Genomic DNA, 7852 nt, shown 5'->3' with positions numbered 1-7852 from the left:
CCAAATAATTCAAGGATAAAAAAGTGTTCAACATTATCAATAAATGTAGATCAAATAATTAAATATTAATTCATCATTACATTTTCAAAATTTGAATACATGTATCTCATATATACGTGGTGAAATATTTCAAAATATATTAGAAAGGTCTAGTAATCAATACAGTATGGTATTTGTGTGAAAACAGACACATAAATTAGTGGGACAGAATAGCAATAAACCCATGCATATATGCTCATTAATTTATGAAAGAAGAGCCAAGAATATACAATCAGGGAAAAGACAGTCTCTTTGATAAATGGTGTTGAGAAAACTAGACAGCCATATGCAAAAGAATGAAACTGGACCACTTTTTTACAACATAAACTTACAAAAATTAGTTCAAAGTGGGGTAAAAATTCAAATGTAAGACCTGAAACCATAAAACTTTTAGAAGAAAACATAGGCAGTCAGCTCCTTGGCATCAGTGTTGGCAATGGATGTTTTGGATTTGACACCAAAAGCAAAAATAAACAACTGGGACTAAATCAAGCTAAAGATTCTCCACAGCAAAAGAAACCATCAACAAAATTGAAAGGCAACCTGCTGAATGGAAGAAGATATTTGCAAATTGTATACCTGATAAGGAGTTTATATCCAAAAAATATAAAAAGCTCATACAACCCAACAATCTAATTGAAAAATAGGCAGATGATCTGAGTCAATATTCTTCCAAAAAAGATATACAGATGGACAACAAGGATGGAACAGAGGCTCAACATCACTAATCACCAGGTAAATGCAATCAAAACCACAATGATGTATCACTTCACATCTGTTAGAAAGGCTATCATCAAAAGGATGAAATACCAACTGTTGGCAAGGATGTAGTGAAAAGAGAACCTTCATACACTTTGGAATGTAAACTGGTGCAGCCACTATGGAAAACAGTATGCAGGTTCCTCCAAAATTTAAAAATAGAACCACCATATGTTTCAACAACTCCATTTCTGGGTATTTATCCCCCAAAACCAAAAACACTAACTCAAAAAGATAAATGCATCACCATGTTCATTGCAGCATTATTTACAATGGCTGGGATACAGAAACACCCGAAGTGTCCACCGGTGGTTGAATGGATAAAGAAATTGTGATATATATTCTACATATTCCATATATATATATTCAATGAAATATTATTCAGCCATAAAAAGGAATTAAATCTTGCCATTTAGAAAACAAGAATGGACTTGGAGGGCATTACACTGAGATAAGTCAGACACAGAGCAAAATACTACATGATCTCACTTCCATTGGAATCTAAAACAACAACCACAACAACAAAAGCTAGCTCATTGATACAGAATACAAAGAACAGATTGGTTGTCACCAGCGGCAGGGGGTGGGAGTGAAAAAAATTGGTGAAGAGAATTAAAAGATACAAACTTCCTGTAATAAAATAAATACGTCATTAGGTGGTAATATACAGCATGGTGACTATAGTTATTAATACTGTTATTGTATATTTGAAAGTTGCTAAAAGAGTAAATCTTAAAATTTTTCCCCACAAGAAAAAAATTTCTGTAACTGTATGGTGATGGATGTTAACCAGACATTGTGGTGATCATCTTACAATGTACACAAATAGCAAATCATTATGTTGCATATCAGAAATTAATAAATGTTGTATGTTAATTGTACCTTAATAAAAAATGTGGTGAAATAATACACATTATAATGCTTCTTTTTGGAAGACAACTCAGACATAAATATTTTAACATGTTCATATTCTTTTGCCAGTTAACTGTAATTGCACAAAAATAGCTTTAAAAGGTAATCACATTCAGCCAAATATTTATGCACTGTGATTTTTATTCAGCTTTATTTACCATACTAGGAAATTGGGAAATAAAAAATTAAATATTTAAATACATAATATTTAGTTAAATATAACCATATATGGGAATACTATATAGAATAGACTATTATACAAAAATAAAACTATGTTTATAATAATTTTATCTTATATATGATAAAACATGAAATGCAGAAAAGTAAGACACAAAATTTTAAATACAGCATTATCTTAAGTATGTAAATATGTATTTGATACACACACATGTTGATAATTTTTTATTGGTAATAAGATTATGGGTAATTTTCATTTTTTAAAAATTGTATGTGCTTCCTTAATTTTCCACATGGGATATATATTTTTTCTAAAGAAACAGACTATAATTTTTAATATGAACATATGAGAAAATGCCTGAAAGTATTGTGGCAGTTGAATTTTTGCTTTTTATAATAAGTAACACAGGACATTTGAAAGTAGACAGGGAAAAGAGCTGACTCCTGCAACGGAGGAGTGGATACAATAGCGGGAGAGAGACCTATGCCTACATCTCTAATTATAATGCACGGGGAGCAAGAGGAATATGCTAGTAAATATAACAGCTTTGAAGGCAGTAAACTGGAGAGCAAATTTACTTATGGCGACAAAATGTTTGAGATAGTTCACGAGCTATTTGCTAAGACTTTATCTCCTCATCTGTACAGTGGGAATAATAAGGTAAGGGGACATCTGATACAGCATGGCCCCATATTATTACAATGTGATAGGTATACTGAAGGAATACTAAGATAGCGTTAGGGACACAGAAGAAGAAGCAATTAATTTTATCTTAGAAGGCTTAATGAAGAGATTGTATTACTCTGGACCTTGAAGGTTCAGATGAAAATCAAATCAAAGCAACAAATAAACAATGTTGTAAAAGCATTGGTCAGACTCTGGAAATATTCGGGTCCTTCAGGGTATGGATAGGGCAGGAAAAGGTGGAGGCTATGGAAAAGTGGGCTGAACCAGGATACGAAGAGTATGTTATGCTTGGGATTTATTGTGTATCAAATACAGAATTCACTATATATTTTAAAGCAAACTCTATGATTTTAAAAATATAATTTTAGTAGTTTGAAGGTGGAAAGAATGAAGTGGTAGGAGACTGGAATTGTACACCAGTTAGGGGTATATTACAATTATCTGTGCAAAATATAGTTAAACCTTAGACTAAAAATATTGTCTAGGTGAAGGTGGAAAAAATGTATCTATTTGTTTTGAGATACTTTTGAAATATCCAGATGGATAGATCTGATTTGTAGTTTGTAATAAGTGAAAACCTGACCCTGCTGTTTGCTAAACTGTTAGGAGAGACCTGAGAATTGAAAAATAAACCACAACTTGTATAATAACACCATGACTTTTAAAATTGTAAACCAAGTCAAACCGAAACCATAATGTTCTTACAAAATATCTAAAGTCAAGTTAAGAACAAAACAAAACAAAACAAAACAGTAGGTTAGGAGCACCTGGGTGGCTCAGTTGGTTGGGTGTCTGACTCTTAATTTAATTGTGATCCCAGGGTCATGGGATTGAGCCCCGTGTTGGGGTCCACACTGAGCATGAAGCTTGCTTAAGATTTATTCTCTCTTTCTCTCTCTTCTCTTTCTCCTTCTGCCCTTCTCCCCACCCCTTGTATATGCTCTCTCTCTCTAAAATTAAAAAAATATTAAAATAAAAAAAAATCCAGCAGTTTATTTAGAGATATATGGTCCAAGATGATCATAAACAAATTGATCTGAAATTTACTCTGCACAAGTTCATGTGTTCTGAGAGACTGAATATAAAAATGGACGATGGCCAGGCCCTAAATGACAATAGACCTCTAACCTACAACTTCTGTAGCAACCAGAGCAGGAAGCCAAACTACAACCTCTATAGTAATCAGTCCAGAACAGTCAGTGACTCCCAGCTTCCATAATCATTGTCCCTACTTCCAACTCAGGACCAACCAGAAAAAAACAAATATGATCCCAAACCAATCACATACAATGTGCCACTTCTAGTTACTGTGCCTCCAGCTTCCTGATGCAAATAACTTTAAGTCAGAAGATATTTGAAGCTTTCCCTTTTTTTTCCAGTATTCCTACACCTGCCACTTTGAAACTCAAGTGACTGTCTTTGACTCCCATGCTATAACAAGCTCTGAATAAATAACCTCTGTACTTATCTGTGTTGTCTTTGTTTATCATTACAGCTTTAAAGGTAAGAATACTGACTTCTGCAGTCTACAAAATCTAAAACCATCCCTTTCAAACTCTCATATACCTAACTCCTGCACAAAACCTAAGTACCCTTTCTAACTTACTACCTATTAAAGACAGCCCACAGTTATCACATTAAGTAATCTCCCTTGTTACAGCAAGCAGTAAATTGTTATTGACAACAGCTGTGTTCCTGACAGTCTGGCTGATGAGCATCTACAGCTGAATTATATGTATAGAATAAAATATATATATTGGGTGAAAAGAAAAATAGAGTGAAAGAAGTTAAATGTAGAGATCACTTTAGAAAGTAAAAATAATTAACATTGTTTGATATGCGCTAGGTACTATAAGATATTCTCCTTATATATTATCTCCTTTATTCACCCAAACTAACCAATGAGTGGGTCTCACTAACCCCATTTTATGTGACAAAAGAGTATGCAAAAAGTTAAAGGACTAAAAAAGTATGCACAAATAATACTACAAGTGACTTTTGCAGAGACTGACCCCACAGAATTTAGTCATAAGACTAAAATGCTTCAGAAAGTCAAAATAGACTGAAATCCGAAAAGATATGGGGCACTTGGGTGGTTCAGTTGGTTGAGGATCCAATTCTTTTTTTTTTAATTTTTAAATTTTTTAAAAAATGTTTTTATTCATTTTTGAGACAGAGAGAGAGCATGAGCAGGGGAGGGGCAGAGAGAGAGGGAGACACAGAATCAGAAGCAGGCTCCAGGCTCTGAGCTGTCAGCACTGGGCCTGACGCAGGGCTCAAACTCACAGACTATGAGATCATGACCTGAGCTGAAGTTGGATGCCCAACCGACTGAGCCACCCAGGTGTCCCGAGGATCCAATTCTTGATTTTGGTTTAAGTCGTGATCCCAGAGTCATGAGTTGTGGGATTGAGCACTGTGGCAGCCTCTGCATTGAGCTTGGAGCCTGCTTAAGAGTCTCTCTCTCTCTCTCTCTCTCTCTCTCTCTCTCTCTCTCTCTCTGTCTCTCTCTCTGCCCCCCCCCCCAACTCTGCCCCTCTTCTCAGCTCATGCTCTCACTCTTAAAAAAAAAAAGTCCAAAAAGATCACCTTCAATTCTAGATCATTAGTAAATCTGAGGAGAGCAGCTTTAGAATTGTGGTGGTGGCCAAGGCCAGACTGCTGTTGAGGACCTAAGGGACACAAGAAAGTGGGAACAATGGATACTGACTAACTTCTCAAGAAATCTGGTTGGAAAGGGGAAAATATAGTAAGAACTTTGAGGAGAGGCATGAATATGGTTAGTCATTTCCAGATGAGAGGTTACTGAGATGATTATGAATAGAAAAAAATGGAACCAGTCAAAATTGAGTAGCTGAAGATACTTTTTAACAAAAAAATGAGACTGTTTAACAGAGTTACATTTTGGAAAAAACAAAGGAGTAAGGAGTCAATGATTAATAACAGAGTTTAATGTTTACTATTGTTAAATAGAGGCAAAACTTTGTCCTGTGAGAGTAAATGTGATTTTGGGAAATGGTCAAGGTATCAGTACTTAAGTCCAGTGAATATATTTGATGATTGTGATAAGTATTATCATTTGAAGCTCAAATTAAGATTTGATGATAATATTGTGATGTGTATTATCTTAAGACATTTTTGGCCTTCAGAAATCAAAAGTAATTTCAGTATTTTCAGCATTACAGAGGCACTATGTATTGTTTCCTAACAAGTTAACAGTTAATGTTGATATATAAATTCCAGAATATTCCCACACATCCAGTTTATACTATGAATTTAAGGAAACACATTTGTGTGTGGTTCGGTAAAGCTTAAAATTCAGAAATAGTCACATACAAGAGGATAACTAATGAAACAACAAATATATATTTGTCTTACATATATATGTACATATATATGTTCAATCAAGACACATGCATGTATATATATAGTCAAGACAAAACAATTTTTCATTTGGTTCATCTTTGTGAAAAACTGTAAACACTGCCAAAACCATACTCAAATCTTGAAATTTTAATATTTAATCTGTTTCTATGAAAGAACATGAGCAAATGTGAATTTTAATATAATCAATGCATTACATCAACTTACAAATCTATAGTGTATAAAGATTGATAGGATATGACAAACTGAGATCCAAACCTTTTCTAGAAGATCTAGGGGATCATTTTCTTTTTGATATAGATATAAAAATTTCTGCTTCAAGTTTCTCGGTTAGAAGGGAGTTTGAGTTTTAATCTTTTTGACATTCTTTACAACATTCCTTGTCTTCATCAAAAAGAAACATTTATTGAATTTCTAGGATGTGTTAAATTTTAGTAAAGATAATAAGAATCTGAAAAGGAAAGTCACCTTTAAAACAACAACAACAACAAAACAACAGGGAAACATTTCCTTTTTTATGGCCCAAACCTGATTCTGTTTGTACATTCATTGTGAGTATTTATTGTAGAACTAAAAAAGCTTACTGGTGAGTCAGTTTCTCTCTCATCTTATTGATTGTAAGAAAAACTTAAAATGACTACCAAGCTGCCAAAAGATCTTTATAGTTAACGATAATTTGTTAGTATAATAAACTATGAATAGTTTGCAAGCTCCAATTTCCAGAATATGCATAAAAGATGATTAAATAAAAAAAGTGACTAAACAGAAAGATACACGGCACTGACGATTGGAGAAAACAGTGTGCTTGAAATGTATTCACTTTAGAACCAGAATCAAATCTTACAAAGTTACATTGTTTCATTTCCAAAGGACTGACTTTAATGGAGCATTGTGCATCATAAAACAACCTTGGGATGTACTCCTCCTGTCATTCTAAAGTGCCTGATGCATGCTCTAATCAAAATAACAACTATCCATAGATAGTGCCATAGGCCATTTACTCTGTTAAAGAGTTTGATCTCCTTCAAGAGTTTCACATTTCACTCTTATTAACACCTGTTTTTTCCTCTCAATCTCTTTGTGCCTAGCTATAAGCCAGAGGTGTGATTTGGGAAAAAAGGCAACCATAAGTGGCAATAATAAAATTGCTTTGTGTGAGTTAACCAAGCTGAAATAACAAAAAAACCCAAAACACTGTCCAAAGTGTGTTTAGCCAGAATCAGCAAGCATCACACTTGTTATGAGATTTATTTTCATTATTACGAAACATATTCTTCATGTTGATTCTCTTTCTCAAACGCTACTGTATGATTTTCAAGTAAATTTAAACTTTGTAGATGATGATGATTTTTTTTATTTAAGTTATGTAGATGATGATGATTTTTTGAGATTAACATCACACTTGGAGGTGGAATACAAAGTACATTGGCATTACTGATAGTTCTCATATGAGCTCTAAAAATGCTTGGAGGTCAAACAAACCGTATTTAAATTTCTAACTTTGAAGGTTATTCAATCTCTGTCACCCTTGCCACCTCTCACATTTAGGGAGGTATATATTACACCAATTCTAAAGGATGTATCCAGGGATGATTGTAACTGAAATGCAAACTTCTAGGAAGACTAGGAATATTTTTTTTCTTTGATACATATTCTACCTCTAGAAAATAATGCATCAAGCTTCCTAAGCAAAGAATATCCCCCAAATATTACATCCACAAAGTAAGGGAATTTCTTATATTTCAACATAGTTGATTTTTTTTTAATTTTCATTTATGGAGAGAAGATTTAGGGAAGAAAACATAAAAATTTTAAGAAAGTACATCAAAATGCATTATGTGTTAATAATCCTAGAAATAATTGATACAGTATTATAAATCTATTTTTAGGATT

Source organism: Panthera pardus, unplaced genomic scaffold (genome assembly GCF_024362965.1).
Source record: "Panthera pardus isolate Hobbes unplaced genomic scaffold, ASM2436296v1 HiC_scaffold_1, whole genome shotgun sequence".
Classification (NCBI taxonomy): domain Eukaryota; kingdom Metazoa; phylum Chordata; class Mammalia; order Carnivora; family Felidae; genus Panthera; species Panthera pardus.
This window is presented reverse-complemented; position numbering follows the sequence as displayed.